Genomic DNA, 25,639 nt, shown 5'->3' with positions numbered 1-25,639 from the left:
ATGGCCTGATAAGTGGTGCCACGTCCATGGGATTCGAACTGGTGAAACCCTGGGCAGCCAAAGTGGAGCATGTGAACTTAACCATGCGGCCACAGGGCTGGCCCCTCAAAAATGTTTTTAAAATCTTTTTTTTTAATTTTTTTAAATTGCTTTTTCTCCCCAAATCCCCCCAGTACATAGTTGTATATTTTAGTTGTGGGTCCTTCTAGTTGTGGCATGTGGGATGCCACCTCAACATGGCCTGATGAGCGGTGCCATGTCTGCGCCGAGGATCCAAACCAGCAAAACCCTGGGCTGCTGAAGCGAAGCACGCGAACTTAACCACTTGGCCACAGGGCCAGCCCCTCAAAAATGTTTTTAAATGAAAAAAAGCCAGATGCAGGGCCAGGCTGGTGGTGTAGTGGTTAAGTGTGTGTGCTCTGCTTTGGCAGCCTGGGGTTCACAGGTTTGGATCCCGGGCACAGACCTACACCACTCATCAAGCCATGCTGTGGCGGTGACCCACATACAAAATAGAGGAAGACTGGCAAAGATGTTAGCTCAGGGCCAATCTTCCTCACCAAAACAACAACAACAACAACAGCAGCAAAATACAGAACATTGTATATATTAGGTTACTGTTTGTGTAAATATAGAACGTAGGAGAGTAAGTGTATTTGTATTTCCTCTGTTATACACAAACTCCTAACTAGCTGTCTTTAGGATGGGGTGCATTGTGAACTGAGCAAACAAACTGCAAGGATATGAAACAGATTTTTCACTATATACCTTTTACATTTTAATTTTTGAATTATATGGATATATAACCATTCACCAAACTTAAGTTAAAAATAGATTGGATTTTTAAAAATCCCTAAAACTCTTACCCTTAGTAGCAGAAATTTTGAGAGCAATTCCTTAGAATTAAGTTTGCTTAACTATGAAGGAAAACTAGGTGGTCCATTTATAACAACTCCTGATAAGGTGATAAAGTAGGCTGAATGCTTTATTCTATCGTTCAGAGTGAAAAAACATTCTTTGGAATTACAGACCTACAAACAGCATTTGCACAGGGTTACCAACATCTGCACTGGTCAGACCATGTAGTTGACCTTTAAACCTCATATAGAGGAGCCATTCTTTCATTCAATAAAAATGTATTCCACAATATGCTAGACTGGTTCATAAAAGCGTTTTCAACAAGCTAAGCTTAGATAAAAGACAAATAGGCAGCTGTTTTAGGCATTTTTTAAAAGTTTACTTTTTCACGGCATTTGAAAAGATCAAACAGCCCCCATCTCTATTTGCTAAAATAGGAATTTCGCTGTTGCATTTCTGTAGTGGAGACAATTTCACTTTGAAATCGTCTTCTTGCTGCTAACAAAAATATTCTTGTTCTTGTAAGGATCAGGTTTGAATCGTTTGGTTGGGAATGCCAAGTTAGTACAAGGAGAAAAATATGTTCTAAGACAGCAAACCTAATAACCAGAGGAAAATATTTTTGAGGTCTTTTAAGCATGTGTTTCAATAGAGTAGCCATAGAAAATTATGTCAAATATCATGAGAGGTACAGATGAGGGATGCCAGATGGAGTAGTAGGCGTCTAGAGATGGTAGCGGTGGATTCGTCCCACTACAATGGGGTAAGGATGGAAATCAGGGACAGGAAGGCATTTCTTGAATTAGGTAGCTAAAAATCTGAAAAACTGAGGACAATTTATATTTACATACCCATAAAGACCATGGGGCAGGTCCGGTACCGGTGGAAGGTCAGCTTTGAGTTAAGCCTGGGGCGGGGCAGGGATGTAGAGGCTACCGGTCAGAAGTCCAGAGAGAAGCGGTTTAAGGCTCTGAGACCCCTTAGCGGAGGACAGGGAGGCCGTGGTTCTCCTAAGGGTGAGAATACACTCGTGGGACGCAGGCTCCATCCCAGGAAGCCCCAAGGGAGAGAGAAGGCCACGGCACGTGGCCGTCTCACTACCACGCGCGCTCCCCACTCTAGCTCCGGCTCTCCCCAGAGTACCGAACGCAGGACCGAGTCCCCAGGTGCGCCTCCCTGCCTGTAACACCCTTCTTCCCACCCCTGGGGTGGCGATCGCGATAGTCTCAGCAGAGGCGGGCGAAAACCTCTTGTCCCGAATCCCTGACCACCAGTGCCCGGACCACCTTCTCTCCCAGAGCCCAAGTGAAGAGGACAGCTGGGAGTACGTCTCCGGACCCCGGAGGAAAAAATGGTGGAACCGGCTTTTGAAAGAACGCAGGCGGCAGCCGTCTGCTGCGCGTGCGCCAAGCGACAGGGACATAGGCGGGTGGGGAGCTGGAGCGTGGGTAAAGCCACTCATCCCAGAGGCTGGTACTCTCAAGTGCAAAATCGCGCGCGACGCGGTAGTCACGTGACATCACCCCGTCCCCGCCCACATTGGCGGGGACCATTGGTAGACAGTAGTAGCAATTAGTGAGTCACAGGAGCCACTGACAGGCATCGGGCCCCGGGTCAGGTTCTATTACCTTTAGCGACCCTCCTCTCACATTTTCTCGCTCCCCAGAGATGGGAACGCCCCCCTTCCTCGCAGATGGGAAAGATGTTAGAGCAGGCGGGACGAGGAGGTGCGCAGGGCACCGGGCGAAACTGCAAACGCACTAAGACCGAGGGTATCCACGCGTGTCCCACAATGCAATAGGCTCCGTTGTGGTCCTAGGGGGACTCTGCCGCGTGATGACGTCAGAACACGGCTTCCGGCGGGAGGGGTGGCAGAGGTCCGGCTGCGCCTCGCGTGGTGCCGCCCTTCCCCCCTGGCCCACGGTGACCGTGGCTGGTGCGCGTTTTCCTCTGTTGTGTGGCCCGAGGGCTCTGCAGTCGGCTTCCCGGAATGGCGAAGTCCTGGGGAGGTACTTCGTTGTCCATGTGCAGGAAATAGAAAACCAAAATAGTTTAAAAACAAATTGAGAGTCCAAAGTCTTCTTACAAAGAGGACTCCAGGCCATCCTGGCTTCCTTAGCAAGTTAAACCAAGCATATTATGAGGAAAACATAATTCCCATGTTAATCAAATACTGCCAGAAAAATGGGGTGCAGTAGGGGAGACCAAAACAGGGAACATTTCAACTTTTTATGAGGCTTAGTATAACCCTGCTAGGAAAACCTAACCACGACAGCAAATTGAAGGAAAATGATATGCCAGTTTTGCTCATGCAAAAACCCTAAGCAAAATATTAGCCAAATCTAGTATTTTATAAAAAGAATAATATGTTATGAGCAAGTTAGGTTTAAACATCAGAATTCAAGATATTGGGTGATTAATGGAGAAAATATGATCATGTCAATAAATGAAGAAGAAATGATTAAACACTTATTCATGATAAATGCTCATGGAAAACCAGAAATAGAAGGGAAATTAATCTGATACAGGGTATCTGCAAAAAAAACCATATACACCAAACATCCTACTTCATGGTGAAACGCTGAAAGTTGTTTCTTCCTTACAATGTTCTATTGAGCAGCCTGGGGACGTTGACTCTACAGAGTTTCCCCAAGTCTGGATTTTGCTGATTCCATATACATGGAGCATTTCAACATGTTCCTCTGTCCTATTTCCTGCTAATTGGTGGTTGGATTATTTTCTTTCTTTAAACATAGTAATCATAGTTGTTTTGTAATCTGTATTGTGATAATTCTAACGTCTGAATTATTTTCAGTTTCTTTTCTGCTGCCTGATATTTCTGCTGTGTATGGTCCCTGGTGTCTGCTTCCCTTGTGTTCGCTCCTTATCCTTGAAAAACTATTTGTGAGAAAAAGTATTTGTGGTTTCTTCCAAAGAGGATTTTTGTTTGCTCCTGCTAGGTGCCTTGAGGCCTTCTCAGTGTGAGACCTGTTTTCATGGGTTGAGGTTCCTTGTGTCATTGTTAACCCAGGCTACAACTCTGAGCAAGAGCTTTCCCAGTGGCCACATCTACTCAAAGACGGGATTTTTTTTTCCTTTTCTCTTTTTCTCCGATAATAGTCAATGTAAAAGCAACCTTTCCTAAAGTTCTGGGCTACTGGTTCACTCCAACCCTTAGGATATACCCAACTTAATATGGGCAGAGTCACCTAATAGCATTTTCACCCTGGGTAGCTCTAGAGCTTGGCTGCTCTTTCCATGCCCAGTGAAGCAGCTACTAAAAATAAAGCTCAATGTTCCCTGACTGGAAAATGTCCTCAGGGCCAGAGTAACTTTTTGGCTCCTATGTCCCATTTGCTTTTCTGAATTTCCCCCCTTCTCTTAGCTTTTGGCCTAATAGATCCTTACTATCTTGTCAGCAATTTGATGCTCTGGGGGAGATGTTTTTTATTGTTTATCCAGCATCTTTAGTGGTTATCAGTGAGCATATTGGTCTGAATAACATCATAACTGGAAATAGAAATTTGAGATTTTATTCATTTTCTTCAGTCTCCTTTTTCTTCTTCTCCCCAAAGCCCCCCAGCACACAGTTGTATATTCCAGTTGTGGGTGTCTCTGGTTGTGCTGTGTGGGACGCCGCCTCAGCGTGGCTTGATGAGCAGTGCCATGTCTGTGCCCAGGATCCGAACTGGTGAAACCTTGGGCCACTGAAGCAGTGCACGCAAACTTAAGCACTCAGCCACGGGGCCGGCCCCTTCTGTCTCTTGTATCTCAAGACACCTTGCTGAATGTTCCATTCTTTTTTTTTTTTTTAAAGATTTTATTTTTCCTTTTTCACCCCAAAGCCCCCAGTACATAGTTGTATATATATTTTTTTATTTTTTAGTTGTGGGTCCTTCTACTTGTGGCATGTGGGATGCCGCCTTAGCATGGCTCGACGAGCAGTGCCATGTCCGCACCCAGGATCCGAACCTGCAGAACCCTGGGCCGGTGAAGCGTAGCATGTGAACTTAACCACTCGGCCACAGGGCTGGCCCCCTGAATGTTCCATTCTTACATCATACATTTTTTCTTACCTGTGTGCTTTGTAGCACATTGCTCCATCTTCTTTTGGCATTGAATTTTACTAAAGCCAGCCTGATTTCCCCTATCCTTTATAGTTGACATGCTCTTTTTGTATGGCTACACCACTTTTTTCAGGGTCAGACTTGGAAGAAATTTACTGTGAGTCTCTTAGCTATTGAGTCTCCCTCCTACAAGATAAATAGGTAAAGAACAACCTCCAACTACGAAAGAGAATGCAGGAAATCAGCTAAATTTCTTTCCTAGTTTTATATATTTAGCGTTCACATACATAGATATATGACCGAAGATGCAAATATGGATAATCATGGACATTCATTATTTATTAAGGGCCTACTGTGTGCTATTAGCTGTGCCGGGTGCTTGATTTATAGCTTTGAACGTAAGATATAAGTTCTTGATCTCATGGAGCTCTCAGTCAACCCAAGGAGCAAGATATTCAAGAATAACCAAACAACTGTTATTTACTTAGAGTTGTGCTAAGTGCAGCCATGACAAAGTACAGGGTGTTATGAAAGCATTAAGACAGACCTAAACTAGTTTGGAAGATTTGGGTAGGTTTCAGGGAATAAGTCACGAATTAATTAGAGACCTGAAGGATAAAGTGGAATTGGTCAGGTGAAAAATTCTGGAGTGAGCCTTGTGGGCAGAAGGGACGTGTATAAAGGTCTTAAGGTTGAACAAAGCTCAGTGACTTACAGGAACTGGTAAAAATCAGTGCTACTGCAGCATTATGAGCAAAACGCAAAGTTGGCAAGATGAGTCTGGAGAGGCAGACAAAGCGCAGGTCATACAGGCTTTGTGGGCGACATTAAAGAATTGTGACTTCATCCTGGTAGTAGGGAGAGGTGTTAGAGGTTTTTTAAGCTCGAGAGAGATTGGATCATATTTTTGTTTTTATAATACAGTATCACTATAGCTGCAAATGAAGGATGGGCATGGGCACAAGTAGAAATGAAGACTCTAGTTAGGAGATGATTGTAGGAGTCCGGCAAAAGATGAAGGCATTTTGAACTATAGGGGTGGTAGTAAAGATCTAAAGCAGTGTTTATGTTCACTAAACATTTAGAAAGTAGGATCCTTGGGGTGTGGGATGGATTAGGTGTGATGAGATGATTGAGACAGCTGTCAAGCTTTTCTGAAGGACTCCAAGATTCCTCTCACTTCTCCCAGAAAAACAAAGCTTTATATTCCATTTCTGGAGTAAGGCTTTACTCTTCAGGAAGTGGTGAACATTGAAAGTTTAGTCAAGATAAAACTTAAAAGAGGGAGAGAGAGAAATCCCTATAAAAGGAGCTAAGTAAAAGCTGTACAGCTATGGGGGCTCGTAGGGAAATCAGAGGAGTTGGAGGGGTTCCAGTTGGGGATGTGCTTTCAGGACTCATTCCTTGGTTATGCTCCCATAACCATCACCTGCCCGTCACGAGCCTTGCTCTTCTTGCCCCAGGTGCCATCCTGGTTTCTGAGGTCTAGCCTCTCATGGTCTGCCATCACCACTATCACCAGCATCCCTTTTGTGACCCAGACTCTCTTGTCTCTTTGGATTGAGCGCTATCTGGTGCCAGTCTCTGTGACCTCCTCTACCCTGATTAGACAAGACTTTGTTTCCTGGTTAATGGCTACCAGTTATTGAGCACCCACTCCATGCCATCCACCTTAGTCTGTGTGGAAGCTGCATTATTTCATTTAATCCTACCAACTTTGAGGGAGAAGCATTATCACTTTTTCCAACTCAAAGATGAGGAAAATGTAGAAACTGCGGGTCAAGGAGTTTAAGTGCCTAGCGCAAGTTCACAATGGCAGATCTGGGATTCCAACACAGGTCCGCCCCACTCCAGAACCCTGGCTTCACCGGGTGTTATCTCTGGTTTAGTCTCTCTGCTTCACCTCAGATTCTTACCTCTGCCTGTATTTACGAGCCCAGTGTAGAAATGTTCCTTGGTTTTCCAATGGTTTCCTTTGTGTAAGCCTTTGGTTTGTCATTCTCAACCGTAGACTGCACCCTGATTCCTTCTAACTTTGCCATAATGGCACACAGGAAGGGCCCAAGCCCTGCCTCCAAGAAAACAATTTCTGTGAGCTTAACTTCATTTGGAACATCGAGGACAAGAGGATTACCTCTCTGGCAGCTTTGGTCCTTAGTCTAATTGATCATTTCTTATTTTCCTATGAAGTCTTTGGCTGCTCTCCTTGCTTTCTTCAAGACTCTTGATTAAAGGCACTTTCTGTTTTTGCTGCTTGTCTTCCTCGAATGTTAACATGGAGATATATGTTAGGTTCAGGAATGTAGTTGTTTACCCCTGCATTATCTTATATTGGTAAAAATCTGAAACAAACTAAACGCCCATACTGAGGCTAGTTAAATAAAATATGATTACCCATAAAATGAAACTCAATGCAGCCAGTAAAACATTATAGAATAATAATTCTGTCATGGAAGACTGCTACAAATATAGCTCAGTTAGAAAAAACAGGGCAACCAAACTGTGTGTTTAGCATGTTGCTACTTTAAAAGTTATACACACTCAAACACATTTTCAAACATACATTTAAAACTTTAGATACACACCAAAATATCAAGAGAAGTAAAGTGATTGGACTTTAGAGCTTATTACTTTTTTTTTAATTTTTTTTATTTTAAGATTTTATTTTTTTCCTTTTTCTCCTCAAAGCCCCCCGGTACATAGTTGTATATTCTTCATTGTGGGTCCTTCTAGTTGTGGCATGTGGGACGCTGCCTCAGCGTGGTCTGATGAGCAGTGCCATGTCCGCGCCCAGGACTCGAACCAACGAAACACTGGGCCGCCTGCAGCAGAGCGTGCGAACCTAATCACTCGGCCACGGGGCCAGCCCCGAGATTATTACTTTTTAATTTTGTTTCCTCTTTTTTCCAACACTGAGCTCGAGGTCATTTATTTATTTATTTTAAAGATGTTATTTTTCCTTTTTCTCCCCAAAGCTCCCTGGTACATAGCTGTATATTTTTAGTTGCGAGTCCTTCTAGTTGTGGCATGTGGGATGCCACCTCAGCATGGCCTGATGAACGGTGCCATGTCTGCACCCTGGATCCGAAAGGGTGGAACCCTGGGCCACCGCAGTGGAGTGTGCGAACTTAACCACTTGGCCATGGGGCCGGCCCCCTCAAACTTATTTTTTAATTAGAAGTCATTAAAAATAACATAAAATCTCCATGATTTCTACAAAAATGCAGCCTATTATTTGGTTTCACTTCTCCCAAAGATAAGGATGTAGGGTGCTTTGGGGAAGTTTAGTATTTTTTTAAATTAATTAGTTTATTTTGGGGAGGTTGGGGGTAAAGAAGATTGGCCCTGAGCTAACATCTGTTGCCAATCTCCCTCTTTTTGCATGAGGAAGATCTGTGCCAATCTTCCTCTATTTTATATGTGGGTTGCCTCCACAGCATGGTGTGATGAGCAGTGTGTGGGTCCACGTCCAGGATCTGAACCCATGAACCCCAGGCCACCAAAGCAGAGCATGCAGATGTAACCACTATGCCACCGGGCTGGCCCCAGTATTTTTTTTTTTAATTGATCATTTTCCCTTTAAATCACTATCATCTAGTTCAGTTCTTATAAAATTGAATCAAATCAATTACTTAGCACCTATTGTATCTAACTTAGATATTTGAAAGTCTTGGTTCAGGTCTCAATAGTGTCATTCATTTCAAGGACATTAATATGCAGAGGGTTTTGTTTCATTAGTGCAGTAGTTCTCAAGCAAGGACACCATGGACATCTATGAGAACCAGAGTTTGTGGGCCGTTTCTGGGATTTCCAAAAGTTTAACAGGCACTGGGGTATAGATAAAGAAGCATAGAGTTTGACTTTGATAGACATGGGTACGAATCCTAATTCTTTTCTCAACTAGCTTCAGAAAACAAGGCAAGTTAAACTATCTAGGCCTCTATTTTCTTATCTTTAAAATGGGCATAGCAATATTAACTCAGAGGGTTATGGGAAGACCTGAAGTAGAGTATGTCTGTGTAACGAGACTGATGCATGAAAGGTGTTCAAATAAACAGCCATGTTCTCCTCACTCTCCTCCACAACAGAAACCACATGTACCTACAAGGAGGATTCACAGGATAATTCAAATCTCTCATTTCTTTGATTTTGGTTGCAATTATACCAGTTCCCTATGGGATCATTTCTGTTAGAATTTTAGGAAAATTTCCAGTTCCTCAGTTACCACCTCATTGCTGTCGAAAGTTCCATTGTACTTTTGGTACTCAAAATTCCCCAAATTTTTAGGACACTTCTAGCTTTTTGAAGTGAACACTAGATGGCAGCCTTCAGGCGGGATTGTCCGTATCAGACCAACTGGGGTGCCCCCCCTCCACCCCCCCTCACCCCCAACAAAATAAAAGTCCAGGGATCTTTCTGTTGTCTTAGTTCGAACAGCAATTGAGGGACAGTATTTGACAGTATTTGGCAGGGACTAAACTAAAAGAAGTACATTTGGGAGAGAAGGAGAATAATAGTGAAAGCTTATATAGTATTTACTTGTGCCAGGCACTGTTCTAACCACTTAGATACGGTAAAACAACGAGTCAATCAATTAACAAACAAAATCCTAGCGCACAAACCAGCCCCCTCTCTGTATATACTGAACTTCTTAGAAAAAATAAATACAAAGCGATTTCATCTTTGTCATAGTGGATGGGCAAGTAGTTCTTTTATCAATCTCTTCCTTTTTTCTCATCTTTTCCTCCTTTATTAAATATTTTCATTCGTATTTTGAACAAAACAAATATTTCTCAAGTATGTACTGTGTTCAAGGTACTATGTGTCAGTTTGGGGCCAGGGATGGGAAGGTAAAATAATTCATATAAGATTAAGCTTCTAACCCTTAAGGACACCACACACTGAAGAGGAAAGAGGACACATATGTTGGCATTGTAGGGCAAGGTGGGGTGTGCGATTTGCGCATTTTGTTCTCACAAAAGAAGTTCTATTGGACAGCAAAGGAGGTATGAATAATTTTATATTGGGATGAGCAGAGAGAGAGAGAAAAGGCATTAACATTTATTGAAAACATACTAAATGCCAGGACCCTGGTAGGCACTTTATAAACAGCATTTAATTTATGAAAATTAATTTTCTTTTATTTTTAATTTATGTTAAGTGATTGTTAACATTCCCATTTTCAGGTGCAGAAATTAGTCTTAGGAGGGTAGTAAGCTGCCCACAGGTATCCAGATAGAAAGGGTAGAATTAGCCATTGTGGATGAGTAACAATTGCTGCTCTTTGTTTCAATTTGAAAAGAGAATGCAAGGGCTGGTGGGGTGGCGTAGTGGTTAAGTTCACGTGCTCCACTTCAGTGGCCCAGGGTTCGCCAGTTTTGATCCCAGGCGTGGACGTACACACCACTTATCAAGCCATGCTGTGGCCTGCATCCCACATATAAAATAGGAGGATGGGCACAGACGTTAGCTCAGGGCTAATCTTGCTCAAAAAAAATAAGAGAGAGAGAATGCAGATATATTTTCAGGATATAAAGTAATAGAGTGCATTATAGGATGGGGGGGGTTTGATAGGCCAGATGGAGGTAGAAGGTCTAGGCACAGCATGAACAAAGACACAGAGGCCAGAGGAGGTGGGGCTGCAATAATAAATATTCAGGCTGATAGAAATGTGTGTAAACAGTGTCTTTTTTAAAGGGCAAGAAAAGAGAGTCTGAAAATCTGCCTGGAAATGGAAGGTACCAGTGAGGTAGAATCTTTTAAACAGAGTTCTCCATCTGACCCAGCATCCTGCTCTAGTTCATTCAGCCCTGGTTTGTGTTTTCCCTGTTGCATTCTGCTTTCTGATCTTATCCAGAGAACTCAGAGAGGTGAGGGACATCAAATTCAGGTCCCCCGTACCTGAAGAGTTTTGATTTCTTCACTTCAATACACACTTTGTTTTGTTTTGTTTTTGTGAGAAAGAGGGGCCTTGAGCTAACATCTGTGCCGATCTTGCTCTATTTTATGTGGGATGCCACCCCAGCATGGGTTGACAAGCGGTGCTAGGTCTGTGCCTGGATCCGAACCTGCAAACCCCGGGCCGCTGAAGCAGAGTGCGCAAACTTAACCACTACGCCACTGAGTGGGTCCTTCAACACACACTTTTTGACTCCAAAGCCAACTACACGCCAAGCACTAGGCTGTACAGTGACTGTTATATTTCGCCTTTTATATGGGGCCGATTATATGGGGTCCCTGCCTCGAGTCCTTCCCTCCAAATCCCTATTAAATTGGCCATTCGTAGAGGATCTTAGTGTCGATGCAAAATAACAAATAACTATTCTGTAGATAAGAGAAAGAAGATGAGTTTTACTTGAGCCAGAGTGAGGATTATAACCCAGGAAGGCCTTAGAAAGTGTTCGGAGAAGCATGCTTTTCACTACAGTCATACATCTTTTTAGAGCAAAGAACATACATTAAACACATCCAGGATACATTTTCATCAAAGTTTCAAAGATGTATTTAGTTGAAAATTAGCAGGTCAACATGATCCTGATGTTGGGAAAGGGACTAATCCAGGTTAGTTACCAATAGGGCATTGCCAACAGAGTGTGGGAGGGGAAGTATACATTCTTATCTTAAGAGACTGCAGGGGTGGGCCCGGTGGCGCAGCGGTTAAGTGCGCACATTCCGCTTCTCGGTGGCCCAGGGTTCGCCAGCCCGGATCTCTGGTGCAGACATGGCAACCGCTTGGCAAAAAGCCATGCTGTGGTAGGCGTCCCACGTATAAAGTAGAGGAAGATGGGCACAGGTGTTAGCTCAGGGCCAGTCTTTCTCAGCAAAAAGAGGAGGATTGGTGGCAGTAGTTAGCTCAGGGCTAATCTTCCTCAAAAAAAAAAAGAGTGCATTCTCTATTTATTTTTTAGTAATTTTTTTTTTTTCTGAGGAAGATTAGCCCTGGGCTAACATCTGCTGTCAATCCTCCTCCTTTTGCTGAGGAAGACTAGCCCTGAGCTAACATCCGTGCCCATCTTCCTCTACTTTATATGTGGGACACCTACCACAGCATGGCTTGCCAAGGGGTGCCATGTCCTCACCCGGGATCTGAACCTGCGAGCCCGGGCTGCTGAAGCAGAATGTGTGAACTTAACTGCTGAGCCACTGGGCTGGCCCCTACATTCTTCAGTGGTTAAGCAGATGAACTATGTATGTTTGATAGGCCATCAGTCAGGCTTTTTAGTTCAAGCCGAATCAGTTTTGAACCCAAATAGTTACTCCATATGATGCGGGCTCGGCAAGCCAAGGAGTCAAAAGAAAGATTTCTCAGCCTCTCAGGGTCTGGTAGTAGTGCTCCTTTATTCAGAGAATAGCATGGAGTAGCACGGGGACAGGACCCACGGGCAGTGAAGAGCTGCAATGGGTTGAGAGTAGGGCTAAATTTATAAGGCATAGGTATGTGAGTTATTTCTTTACAAGACAAAGGAAAGATTATGTAAAAAAGTCATTAAAATGGTATCAGTGCAGGTGGGGTCTGGTTATTGGCTGGTCCTATAACTTTGGATACAAATCTGGTCAAATCAAGTCAGGATGTCCTATACTTCCCAGAGGATAATATAGATCGGTATGTAGGGCAGGACGCCTTGGACTTCTCTGCCTGGGGCAGCCTTGATCTGCATCACATATACCTCAATATGTGAAAATCTCTTGTCAGTAGGGAACATGTGGGCTGCTCCCTTTATATTTTCTTGTACATACAGAGTAGTTAAAGCATGGACTTTAGAGTTAGACAGACCTACATTTGATGAAGTGGGGTAAGAGAAAAGTGAAAATCCCAGCAGTAGAGCCCAGATTCTGAAGAAGCTTGTCAGGTTGACAGCAACACTGTGCTGACAGCTTTCTGTCTCTGTGTGCTTCAATCGATATGTGGGCACAGCCTCGGGTTGCCACAGCCCGTAAAGGTACATGGTGTCTGCTCGTGTGTCTGGGATGTCTTCAGCATGACTGACGTCTGATCTCTCCTGACCATGAGCTTCTCTGACCCTCAAACAGTCCTCTTTCATGCTGGATTGATTAATATAGAGAAGAGTTGATGATTAAAAGAAAGACTGCATGCCCCAAATAAGGGAATTATGAAGTAACTGCCAATGAAAATGTTCCAGGAGCAGGACCCCGCAGGGGAGTGAATGAAATCAGGCTGCGCTGAAGTGGAAATTTGAATTAAAAAGGGAAGATACATCTGCAGTGTGCAGGCTCCTGGTCATCCTTTTCCTCAGGACAGAGGCTAACACTCATGGTGTTTCTGCAGTGGGAAGACCCTGGGGGGAGCGGCCTTTGGAGACTGAGTCAGTTCCTCTTAGGACCTGCTTATTACTCCTTAGAGCTGAGAGAGAACCCAGGCCCAGCTCAGTTCTCCTGCAACCCTGCATCTGCCCTTGGGACTCAACGCCCAGAAATGGAGGAGAATCCTAGTCCTAGGATGAGGTCAGAGTCAGAGACTGGGGAGTCCCGAGGATTCCCAGCGGGATGTCAAGGAGCCAGAATGCCACAGTGGCATGGCCCATTCTGATTCCACTTGGGTAGTTGTGGTATAATAAGAAATATATTTGTTTTTTGTTCCCAGTTCCTGGCATAGAGCTCCTAAAACCCTTGGAAGCTCCAGAGTGATGAGCATCTTATGGTATTCATAAGGCACCCCTTTTGAGCACACCTAAGTTTATGCTGATGAGATGGTTTAAGGTGGAGCCCCTCAATAGCCTCAGGATAGGGCAGGTCACTGGAAAGATGTCGTGATTAGAGAGTTGGAACTTTCAGCCCCACCCAGTGACCTCCAGGAAGGGAAAGACAGAGGCGGGCTGCAGATTGAGCGCTATGAAAAGTTTTGAACAAGATTTGATGAGCTTCTGGGTTGGTGAATACATCTATATGGAGGGAAGGTGGCGCACCCCAGTTCAACGGGGACAGAAGCTCCTGCATTTGGGACCCTTCTCGGCCCTGCCCTATGTACCTTTTCATCTGTGTGTTTGTCTGTATCTTTTATAACATCCTTTATAATAAACTGGTAAACATAAGGAAGTGTTTCTCTGAGTCCTGTAAGCCACTCTAGGAAATTAATCGAAACTGAGGAGGGGGTTTTGGGAACCTCCAATTTATAACTGGTCAGTCAGAAGCACAGGTGACAGCCTGGACTTGCAATTGGCTTGCGAAGTCAGGGCAGTCTTGTGGGACTGAGCCCTTAACCTGTGGGATCTGATGTTATCTCCAGGTAGATAGTGTCAGAATTGAGTTAAATTTGTAGGACACCCAGTCAGCATCCCCTGAGAACTGGAGAATTGCTTGGTGGTGTTGGAAAACACTCCAGGAGTCGATGCCTAAGGCTGAGCTGGACACATAGCTTTGGCAATGACTGACCTGGTTCTGGCCCCAAATCCCTTCCACTTCATCCTCTGTGGCAGGCCTTGACCTACCCGACTCAGAGTAATCCAGTAATCTGGTCTCTAAACAGGGGAAATACTTAGAAGCTTAGTTTTCTTGCATAGCCTGGGGTAGAGGTGGGTGGTGACCCATCTGGACCTTATTTCCTGGTTCCAGGAACTGGCATTTTGCCTGGATTTTTAGTAGTGGGCACTCTGCATCATTCAATGACCCTGCCACCCAAATTATTTAAAGTGGATTTTCTATTACCCCGGTGTTTCTAGGGCCTGACCAACTCCTTGCAGCATTGGAGTTTATCCCCAAATTAAAGGACCTTTTCTTTAGAGTTACTGCTTGCTAGGACATCTGCCTATTACAGCTTTAAAAAAAAAGAGAAAGAAGAAAAAGGCTGCCTGAGGCCAAGCTCTGGCTGCTGGTAGTGAAAGGTCTCCCTCCCTACAGTGGCTGTTGCTAACAGCTGAACCTCCAGATTCCAACCTCCTGAAGGATCCCCAGGCCCACCCTATGCCACCCCGTGAACTGGCTCCATGACCCTTCCCATGCGCAGGCTCTCAAAGCCCCTTCTTGGGAGGCACCACCCCCACCACCAGCCAGTCCCAGCCTGATAAAGTTAGGGGTTTTTATGTTGTGTGTGTTTTCATCTCTACTCTACTCAGCCTTTTTCCTCCTCGTTTTTTTTGCGAGGACTGTATTTGTCTGGGCTCCGGCTTCCCCAGACATATGGATGACCTGTTCATCTGACACAGTATCTCTATATCCAAGGCACTTCCTTTCAAAATGGGTAGAGGAGGTTCTATGTGCTATTCCAGAGGTCATCTTTGGAGAGATAATGGGGTTTGAGGAAGAAAACAACGACATGGTTTATTTGCTCTTTTCACAAGCTAGCCACTGAGTGAACTTTGGAATTGACTCTGTGATACCTGATGGTGTAAAACTCTAACCAGGGAGTGCTGGATTACACCACCATGGCCAGCACTGGCCAGGAAACCCCACATGGAAAGACAGACCTCAGAAGAGGTGGCACATGTGAATGCATCACCCAATGCCACAAGGGTCAGTATCTGCCCATTTTGAAAACTTCCTCTGTCGCTGTTCCCTCAAGCCACCGTGGGATTTTCCTCCCTTCTTTCATTCTTTCATCACCAGACATCTCAAGCAGATGACTGGAATCTGCTGCATCCCTTCCCTCATCACTCGCTTAACTGCAGCCCTGCACGCACAGGCTCTAGACCTGGGGCACTTGCTCTCTCAGAGGTCACAGGGCTCTCCTCAGTGTAAACTCCAATGGATCTTTTCCTATTTCCCTTTTCCCTGTCCTCTCTGGGGCATACGGGCACAGTGCTCCCACCCACCCCTTCCTGACATTTTCTCCTCTCTGGTCTCTAGGACTCTAGGACATCCCGTGTCTCCTCCCTCTTTCTCAAGATATTTCCTTCAAGGGCTTTGCTTTCTCTCCTCAAAGATTGGACCCTCAAGGTTTGGTCCGATCTGTTTAGTGAAATCCCCTCCCAGAGAGCTTGCTTGGACATAATAGACTAACTCTCTCTCCCCCTGGAAGTTGATGCTTCTCAGGTCTAGATCCCTAGACCTGACTTCTGACCTCCACCTACATTATCACTGGCCTGCTCTGTCTATCCCTTGAGTACACCTCCCCCCAACCTCCAACTCATCTTTTTGGAAGCAAAGTCAACTTCCTATGCCCTGAACTTGTTCTCCTCCTGGACAGCCCTATTTCCATTAAGTCTGCCAATATCCTCACATTCTAGACTTAGAACCCAGGAGTGACTTTTTAGCATCCCCTTTCTCTTGTTCCTTACCTATAAATAGTAAGAGTCTTCATTATATCTTACTAATATCAAGTACTATTTTTGTTTTAAAAAAAGGTTTAAAAATATTTTCAGGAGTATATTTTCCCACCATGATCCCCCTCCACTAATATTAGTCTTAATTATATACATTTAATTTGTTACTGGGTCAATGTCTCCTTTTTAAATGATTGGATTATTAGCATTTAAATGTCACCTTAAGTACTTCTTCTTCTGATTGTAAGCGTATCCCAACTCCCTTCTCCTAGGCTTGTCTACAAATACAGAGGCTGTTTCCCCACATGCAGGAGTGGCCATGAGACTGGGCCTGACCAGTGAGATTCAAGAGGAAGTCTGCTGATTGATCTATTGGGTGAGGCTTTAAATATATGATGACTCGAGTTTTTAATCCAATTCCTATAGTTTCATTTTTTTTTAAAGATTTTATTTTTCTTTTTCTCCCAAAGCCCCCCGGTACATAGAAGTGTATTTTTAGTTGTGGGTCCTTCTAGTTGTAGCATGCGAGATGCTGCCTCAGCATGGCTTGATGAATGGTGCCATGTCTGTGATCAGGAGCCGAACTGGTGAAACCCTGGGCTGCCGAAGCAGAGTGTGCGAACTTAACCACTGGGCCATTGGGCCAGCCCCCTATAGTTTCATTTTTTTAAGTTGAGATACAATTGACATATAACATTGTATTAGGTTTAGGTGTACAATGTAATGATTTGATAGATGTGTATATTGCGAAATGATCACCACAATAACTTTAGTTAACATCCATCACCACACATAGTTACAAATTTTTTTCTTGTGATGAGAACTTTTAAGATCTATTCTCTTAGTAATTTTCAAATATACAATACAGTATTGTTAACTGTAGTCACCATGCTGTACATTACATCCCCAGGACTTACATATCTTACTACTAGAAGTTTGTGTCTTTTGACCATCTTCATTTATTTTGCCCATTCCCCACCCCCTACCTTTGGCAACCACCAATCTGTTTTCTGTTTCCATGAGTTAAGTTTTCTTTTTTTTAGATTCCACATATAAGTGAGATCATATAGTATTTGTCTTTCTCTATCTGACTTATTTCACTTAGCATAATCCCCTCAAGGTCCATCCACATTGTTGCAAATGGCAAACTTTCTTTCCTTTTTTATGGCCAAATAATATTCCGTTGTATATATACACCACATTTTCTTTATCCAATTGTCTGTTGATGGACACTTAGGCTGTTTCACCTGTATTTTCTTATTAAAGAAACAGAATAATTTCTACCCGGGAAGTCTACACTTCAACCATGTTCTCAGGGTCCTTTACATCCACCTGGTGTCTCTCTGAGGCAGAGAGACAACTTCATCACCTGCACATCTCAATGGATTTTGTTGGGAAGAGGAGACCAGGCACAGAAAGCAGATTCTTGGTTACCGAAGTCTGGGGGGAGGCAAGAAGGAGAAGTAACCACCTACTGGGTATGGACTTTCCTTTCGGAGTGATGAAAATATTTTGGAACTAGGTGGTGGAGGGGTTTGTACATATTGTGAATGTATTAAATGCTACTGAATTGTTCTCTTTAAAATGGTTAATTTTATATTATCTGAACTTCACCTTGATTTTAAAAATAAGAGTCTCACTAGCAGAAACATCATTCTGCCCTCCTCAGTGTCCCCAGGAAGAGGAGGAATGGGGAAAGGTGTGGTAGCAGCAGCATGTAGGTAGGTGCATGAGTCACAAACTGATGAAGACCAAGAATTCTCCACGCTCTTTCCTTCTCTCTCGTGTTTTACTTAGGAGTATTCACTGGGAAATGGACTGGCCTCACATCAGAACCAAGAGAAAAGGAAAGAAGTCTGTAGTAACTTAGGAAGAGCAGGTCATAAAAAAATTTCCATTATTATGAAGGCAGACACAAAACACATATGAATAAAGAGTTAGTTGCTTGATACAAACATAAAGGTTCATTGTTATATAGCTGTTTTTTACATTAAAAATAAAGTTCCCAAATATTGTTCTGACTTGTGTAATTTTGAGAAAGAGGGATTCAGCAACTTAGCCAGAAAAATCACTGCTGTGATTGCTTTCTTTTTATTCACACCATGGAGACCACTCTCTGAAGCCCTTTCCTTGAATCATTGTAGACTCGACTGCTCCCCAGACCCGGAGATCATCTCTTTTCACGAAGAGCTTGTTTGCAAAATGTCCCTCCATACTGAAAGGAAGGTCCTGACTGAACTAAAACTTCTGGGCCCCTTCTCCCCACAGCTGGGACCAGCTGGCCTTTAGCTGCAGGCTCAGCCTGGGTTCTCAGGCCTCGGGACAATTCTAAACTTTGGGCGGGCAGGGCCTGCCTGAGATGTGGTAGCACCCTCTTGAAGCTGATAATTTGTAGTTCCTTTTGATATTTTTTCAACATTTATTTTATGGGAGCTGCACTGGTGCTTTTAGGTAATGTTTGTTCTTGGTGTTCTTTTAATTTTTCCTCGAGGGGGTTGAGCCAGTTGGGTTTCAGCAGGTGTGGAAGTGGCTCCTTACGGAAACCTGCATGAAAGGGTGCCCTGGTGCTGACTCATTCCTGGTGGTTCTAACCCCTAGGATTGGTGCTCAGGCCAGGGCTTGAGTGGCCCCGATCTGGATCTTGCAGGAGGAGTTCTGTGTGGCTTTATATCTTATTCAATGCTTAAGCAACTTGGTGTCAAATCAGCTCTGAGCCTGCCCGTCTGTGGTGTTTAATAATGAAGATATGTATTAGGGCCTCGCTGGGGCAGGGGGTGTGGTGGTGGTGGGGGGAGTGGTGGTGTTGGGGGAGTGGGGGGTGGCTGAAGTACCCAAATATCTACCAGTGTCTCCCTGACATCCATTATCCTGTACCTGACATTCCTCTGAATTTATCATATTCTCAGATCTTTTGAATGATATGGCTTTTGCCATTTTGTATCCAGTGGGCACATATGACAAGATTTCAGCCCAGTAAATGACCAAAGAGGTCTTGATCTTATTGCATCATGTTGATTTACCTAAGTTAGGACATTGTGATGCAAGCGAATAAAAATAGCAATCTCTTTAAATATTTAGGTTTGTGAAGATGAACACTTTGGCAGTACAAGAAGAGGAAAGGAAGGGAAATGAACATTCGTTTATTCATAACTCACAATGGTTGTATCTCACTAATGAGGAACAGAGGCGAAGCAAGCTCAAGATCTGCTACAACATCCACTTCCAGACAGTGGCGGAGCCGGGACTCAGCCATGGGGATTGTGGTCAGAGAGCTGAGCTTCTGCTCCCACCTCACAGCAAGTGATCATTTGCTGTGAGGTGGCTCCCTTGCTTGCCCAGAGCACTGATGTCTTTGTATGATATTTTTCCCATTACAAAACACATTACATTTTAAAAAATAGTAAATTTTATTTAAAAAATTAATTTCAAAGGGAAGAGATAGAACAAGAAAAGTCTGTTTTCTTTTGGATCTATAGAAAGAGCAGTATTTATTCTTTATGCAATGAAATTTACAATCTGAGTGAGGCCTTTCAGAGCCAAGCAGTTATGTTCAGCCAGTGGCTAGCCGTGCATTGAAATCCCATGATGTATACAAGAACAGCCTAGGCCTGAAAGCAAATGCTGTACGCACCTGTTTATTTATTTATTTATTTTGGTGAGGAAGATTGGCTCTGAACGAACATCTGTTGCCAATCTTCCTCTATTTTTTGTATGTGAGATGCTGCCACAGCATGGCTTGATGAGAGGTGTGTAGGTCTGTGCCCAGATCTGAACCCATGAACCCCAGGCCACTGAAGTGCAGTGCACAAAGTTAACCATTATGCCACCGGGCCAGCCCTGACATTGTCTGTTTTTAACAGTGAATTAGTGCTCTTCTGGGCTTTGAATCAATCAGTCTTTTGCTTCTGTCCTTCCACACTGCTGTGCTTGCTGCTCAATGAGAAACACTTGAAGGATGATGCGTTTTCTCTACCACCCGTTGCCACAGTCTTCTTTCTGAATCTGCCTTCCTTCTTCAATTGTAATAAATGCAGACACGTATCTACTTCATCATTTGCCCTGTGGTAAATCCAAAGACTGTAGCTAGACACCTGCAGGGCCTCAGCTGAGAGCTGAGTGGATTGTCTGTTTAAAGAAATTCACACTGAGTTGTTAATGAGGCTTGGCAAGACAGTAATTGCTTTTAAAGGAGAAACTGGTTAACACAAATGTATCTATAATTGGTGTATAGTGGGAAGGGACATTTTTGGACAGGGACCACTGGTATTCTTCTCTTCCCTGCTCCCTCACCCCGCCCTTAGTTAGCCAAGAAAGAAAATTCAGGTACCAACCTTGCATCTAAGTCCCTTGACAATTCTGCTTCTTTTGGAAAACAAAGCATCACCTGAGAGCTGGGCTTCTAGAATCCATACGCTGTATGTCTTAATCCTATCTTAAGTAAAAGAGCCCATGGTTTCACAGCATAGCATTAAACCCAGTGCTATAATGCTAGCATTCACGGTGCCAATATCTAGACCTTGTTTAGATGAGAAGAAATATGCCACTATCATTTCAGGTTTTCTGTCTCTTATGACCTAACCTAATCCTAAATCATAAGGTCTGTATATCCAAAAAGGCAGAGATTTTTGGGTAGTGAATCCTTAAAGTAATACTACCAGCCTCTTTGTTGTAGTCCAACTAGTCCCAGTTTCTTTTGAAACAAGATATTAGATGCTAAGTTGAGGTGTCATTTAGTTCTGGTTGCAGAGCAAATCCTGAACGTGAATCCAAGCTTATAATATTTGTAGGTCTAAGCATCCTTAGGGCTTGAGGGATGTTTACTGAATGTTGATTGTGTGCAAGCTCTGTGCCGGGCATGTCAAAGACGCTGCTCTGCCCTTATTCTGCTTTGTGATTTCTGTGGATTTGAGAGCAAAGTATAATGCAGTGAAGGAGAGGAGGGAAAGAAATATTTTGAAGCATTTTCCCAGACGCTTCTTTCTAAGCCTCTCAACTCGAAGCAGTATATTCCTTTTCTGTTTCTACAAGGATGCTCCCAGATAGATACCAGGCAAGCATGGTCTGGGTTCCTGCTCTTGCCTCTCCCTGCCCAGGCTGACAAGGGCCCATTTGTGTGGGGATTACACATCTTTCAAGAAGCCTGCAATATCTCATTTACTTCTCACAGTAACTGCTGGGTACTATGTTCATCTCTGCTTTATAGTCGAAGAGTCGGGTTAAATCCCCCACTTCCCTCACTTGCTCCAGGCATATCCGTCTTTTATTTTATTTTAATTTTATTTTTTTGAGGAAGATTAGCCCTGAGCTAACATCTGCCACCAATCCCCCTCTTTTTCCTGAGGAAGACTGGCCCTGAGCTAACATCTGTGCCCATCCTCCTCTACTTTATACGTGGGACACCTGCCACAGCATGGCTTGCCAGGCGGTGCCATTTCCGCACCCGGGGTCCGAACCGGCAAACCCCGGGCTGGCGAGAAGCAGAACGTGCGAACTTAACTGCTGTGCCACTGGGCCACCCCGAGGCATATCAGTCTTTAGCTGTTCATTTATGGCTGTTCTTTCCAATCCTTTGCCCACGTTATTCCCTCTGCCCGGAAAATGCCTTTCCTCTTACTTGTCATCTGATTGACATTCAGACTTCAGCTTAAATATCACTTCCTCAGCAGCGCCTTCCATGCATTCTCTACCTAAATTAGGTTGCCCTTATTATTATCTCTCACAGCTCCTGTTTTTTTCTCTTTAGATTGATTACCAGAATTTATATTGAATAATGCAACACAATTTAATATATTATATTGAGCACATACTAGGAGCCAGGCAGCGTTTTAGGCTTTGAGGATACAACAGTGAAAAGGCATTTGTTCTTAACCTCATGGAGCTTCCAATCTAGTGAGGGAGACAGTTGGAAAACATGTCAAGTACACATAGAAGTGTGTCATGTGTCGTGCCAAGGACACATGTAAGTGTGATGAAGTCATGCTATATCCCCTTGCATGACTTGTTTTGGTATGATTTTGGATCAGGTGTCAAGAACAGGTCTCTTTGATGATGTGACATTTAAGCTGGATGAACTGAGGGAACAAGCCTTATCAGGGGAAGAATAATCCAGGCAGAGGGAAAGCAAGTGCAAAGCAAGAAAGCTGGAGCTGAAGGATCTGGGGGAGAGACGCGTATCTACAGATAGGAAAATGGCTAAATGAATTATGTTATATGTTAGGGTATCACAGAGCTATGAATTATTAATATCACATAGCTATTTACTTTTGTTCATTATTTTGACATATGCAAAACCTATTCCTCTCTATATTCTTTGTGTGTGTGTAGCTACATGTTCTATATTTCTTTTATTTATCTGGAATTTAGTTTGGTGTGAAGTGAAACTCTGAACATTTTTCTAAATTTTTCCTCCTTTTTTACGTATTAAGTTTTTTTTTTAAAGATTTTTTTTTTTCCTTTTTCTCCCCAAAGACCCCCAGTACATAGTTGCGCATTTTTTTTAGTTGTGGGTCCTTCTAGTTGTGGCATGTGGGATGCTGCCTCAGCATGGCTGACGAGCAGTGCCATGTCCATGCCCAGGATTCGAACTGGCGAAACCCTGGCCAGCCGAAGCAGAGTGCGCGAACTTAACCACTCGGCCACAGTGCTGGCCCCTGTATTAAGTTTTTATATATAGTAGGACGGACCTTGGGATGTTGGTTCCATTCATCTGACTGTTGTGTCTTAGGCCAATGTCCCATTACTTTTTTTCCCCTACTTTATTACAACAAGTTTCCAAACTAAAAGAAAAATAAAAGAATAATATATATATAATGAACACCTATTTCATTGCCTTGATTCAACATTTATATACCATTTGCCTTATTTGGTTTATACGGCTATCTTTTAAGTTTCTGTACTACTTCAAAATAAGTTGCAGACATCATAACCTCTCTCCCTAAATACTTCATATACATCTTGTAAGTATAAGAACACTGCCCTACATAGCCATTATCACACCTAAGATAATTAACAAAAATTCCTTAATGCCATGTAATACCAAGGCTTGCCCTTTTTTTTTTTTGAGGAAGACTAGCCCTGAGCTAACATCTGCCACCAATCCTCATCTTTTTGCTGAGGAAGACTGGCTTTGAGCTAACATTTGTGCCCATCTTCCTCTATTTTACATGTGGGACGCCTGCCACAGCATGGCTTGATAAGTGGTTCGTAGGTCCTCATCCGGGATCAGAACTGGGGAACCCCAGGCTGCTGAAGTAGAACATGCAAACAACTTCTGCGCCACTGGGCTGGCCCCCCAGTCTTGTCTTTTATAGCTAGTGTTTTGAGCCAGAATTGAATCAGGATTCTTATGTATATCACATTGATGTAATTTTTGAAGTTCTGTCCTCATTAGTCTTTATGGTAAAAAAAAGTCCTAATAATTCTTGTTTCTTATTTCACATAAAATTTAGACCTATTTTGTAAAGTTCCAAAAATTACTATTAGATTTTTATTAGACTTCAAATAAACCTATACGTTATTTTGTGCAGAAGTGATCATTTTTACCATATATAAGTTTTCCTTATAGGATCATCTTATATCTCAATATTTATTAAAATATTATTTAATTTCCTTGGTGTTAAGATTGTTCTTAAGTATTTAGTATTATGTTGCTATTATGAATGCAATTTTTTCTCATTGTATTTTCTAAGTGATCATTGCTGATGTAAAGGAAAAGTATTGAAACTCTTATCAGATGTCTTGGAACAGTTATTAGTTCAAATTGTTTTCAGTTGATTATTTTAATTTTTCTAAGGTGTTGTTCACAATGCATCTGCACATCCAATATTTAATTCAGTTTCAAGCTTTAATACAAAGGCTGTGTTTTCCAAAATAATGTTAAATAAACATGTTGATTGTGGACATCCTTGCTTGTTTCTAGATTTGTTTCACAATAATTTTATGATGTTGACTCTTTGTGAAAAATTCTTATTCTCTCCGCTCCATCGAGGACACCTTTCTTGGTCAAATATCCCTTTATCTAACTGATTAGTTTGCAGCTATCTTTAGTTATATTCTAGTTCTGAAAAAAGACTTATATGTTTGATGGGAATGCTCCATATATATGATATTTACACAACATCTAGAGCTGAATTCAAGGAAGCAACTACACAAAAGAGGACCAACTTGGATCAACATTGAGATATTTTCTTCTAGTCATAAGAGTGTGACAATCTTTCCTGAGGTGGGATAGTGGTAAATGAAAACTGTATGTATTTTCCTGAGAAACTCATGTCACTTAACTCTACAGTAAAGTAAGACTACTTTCTTTCTTGTAGATTCCTGGTTATGTAAGATCTCATCCTAAAGACTCTCAGTCAAGGGCTGTTAGAGTTCAACAGTTCAAACCAGCCTTGCAGATAGGATTTTAAAACCTATAGAGAAACTATCAGTTACAAGGAATTACTTCCCCAAATCATGGCTGTAATGACCTACAGGTGTGCTGGCTTAACATGAGAGAGTGTATCCATCAGGTTCAACCAGGAAATCAGAAATCACTCTGGGCATTTCAAGCAGAGAGTTATACTGGGAACCAAGTGTTTACAACAACACTGAAGAAGAGACAGTCAGGGGAAGCTGCCACTGGCTTCCAGGTTTGCACTGTTCCTATGGTCCTGCAAATCAGTTAAGTTGTGGCTACCATACAGGTCAGGAAATTATGGGAACAAGCCACCAATTGTCACTGCTGTTTTCTTGCATGGAAGAGAGTGACTAACAGTGGAATGCCTGTGGTCATCACAACACTTCCCATCTTCCTCATCACACACCTGCCCACTCTGCCAGGGGAAGAAAGAAATGGCTTGTGCCTCTGTTCTGCCTTACAAATACTGCATGAGTGTATCTTGTGGCTGACTGTAAATTGTATCCAGTATCCTTTAGGCAATAGGTTCTGAGAAATATAGTTCCAAAATTCCAGCATTCGTGATATAGAGAAGAGCATAGAAGGGAGTGGGAATGCATCTTGGATTAAAAAAAAAAAAAAAAAAAGCACAGGCTATCTCTTTGGCTACTCAACAACCTTACAGAGCTTACTACCTATATTTAAGCTTACAAACAACAACAATAGCAGAAATAGCATTCTTCCTCCTAATTTGATGCAACTATCCCTTAAACAAAGGAAAGCATGCCCATCTTTTTCCCTAGAAGGGGGCAACCAAAGTCTCATCAGTCACTATACTATTTCTGAATGGTATTTCTAGTTCAGTCATCAATCCCCCTTTGATAATACATATACACTGGATTGATTTATAACATAAACCATCACCAACATATCTTATATAAAATAATACGGAAAGGGGAAAGGGGAAAATTAAATAGGTTGATAAATAACGTGTACACAACAAAACATGAAAAAGTATACATAGGAACTTCATCCTTGTTTCTGCAACTGGTCATCAGACTATAACTTGTATTAAAACCTCCTTCATCCACTACCTATACCCTGTTCTCTGTTTCCTCAGC

General features: G+C 42.8%; 1 long non-coding RNA gene across 3 annotated transcripts in view; it reads left to right on the top strand.

Annotated features, from left to right (window-relative positions):
• Window positions 1–24,038, top strand: part of LOC111770165 (uncharacterized) — a 28,841-nt gene extending 4,803 nt beyond the window's left edge. For 2 of the 3 annotated variants that reach the window (XR_011431418.1, XR_002803239.2), the window contains exons 2-3: window positions 16,414–16,517; window positions 17,408–22,934. This is a non-coding gene — a long non-coding RNA (uncharacterized lncRNA). Of the gene's footprint in view, window positions 1–16,413; window positions 16,518–17,407 lie in introns of all 3 variants that reach the window. The other variant, XR_002803240.2, reaches the window with a different exon arrangement.
• The last annotated feature ends 1,601 nt before the right edge of the window (window positions 24,039–25,639 follow it).

Source organism: Equus caballus, chromosome 23 (assembly GCF_041296265.1).
Source record: "Equus caballus isolate H_3958 breed thoroughbred chromosome 23, TB-T2T, whole genome shotgun sequence".
Classification (NCBI taxonomy): Eukaryota; Metazoa; Chordata; class Mammalia; order Perissodactyla; family Equidae; genus Equus; species Equus caballus.
The sequence above is the reverse complement of the archived record's forward strand: the minus strand, read 5'-3'. Positions and strand labels throughout refer to the sequence as shown.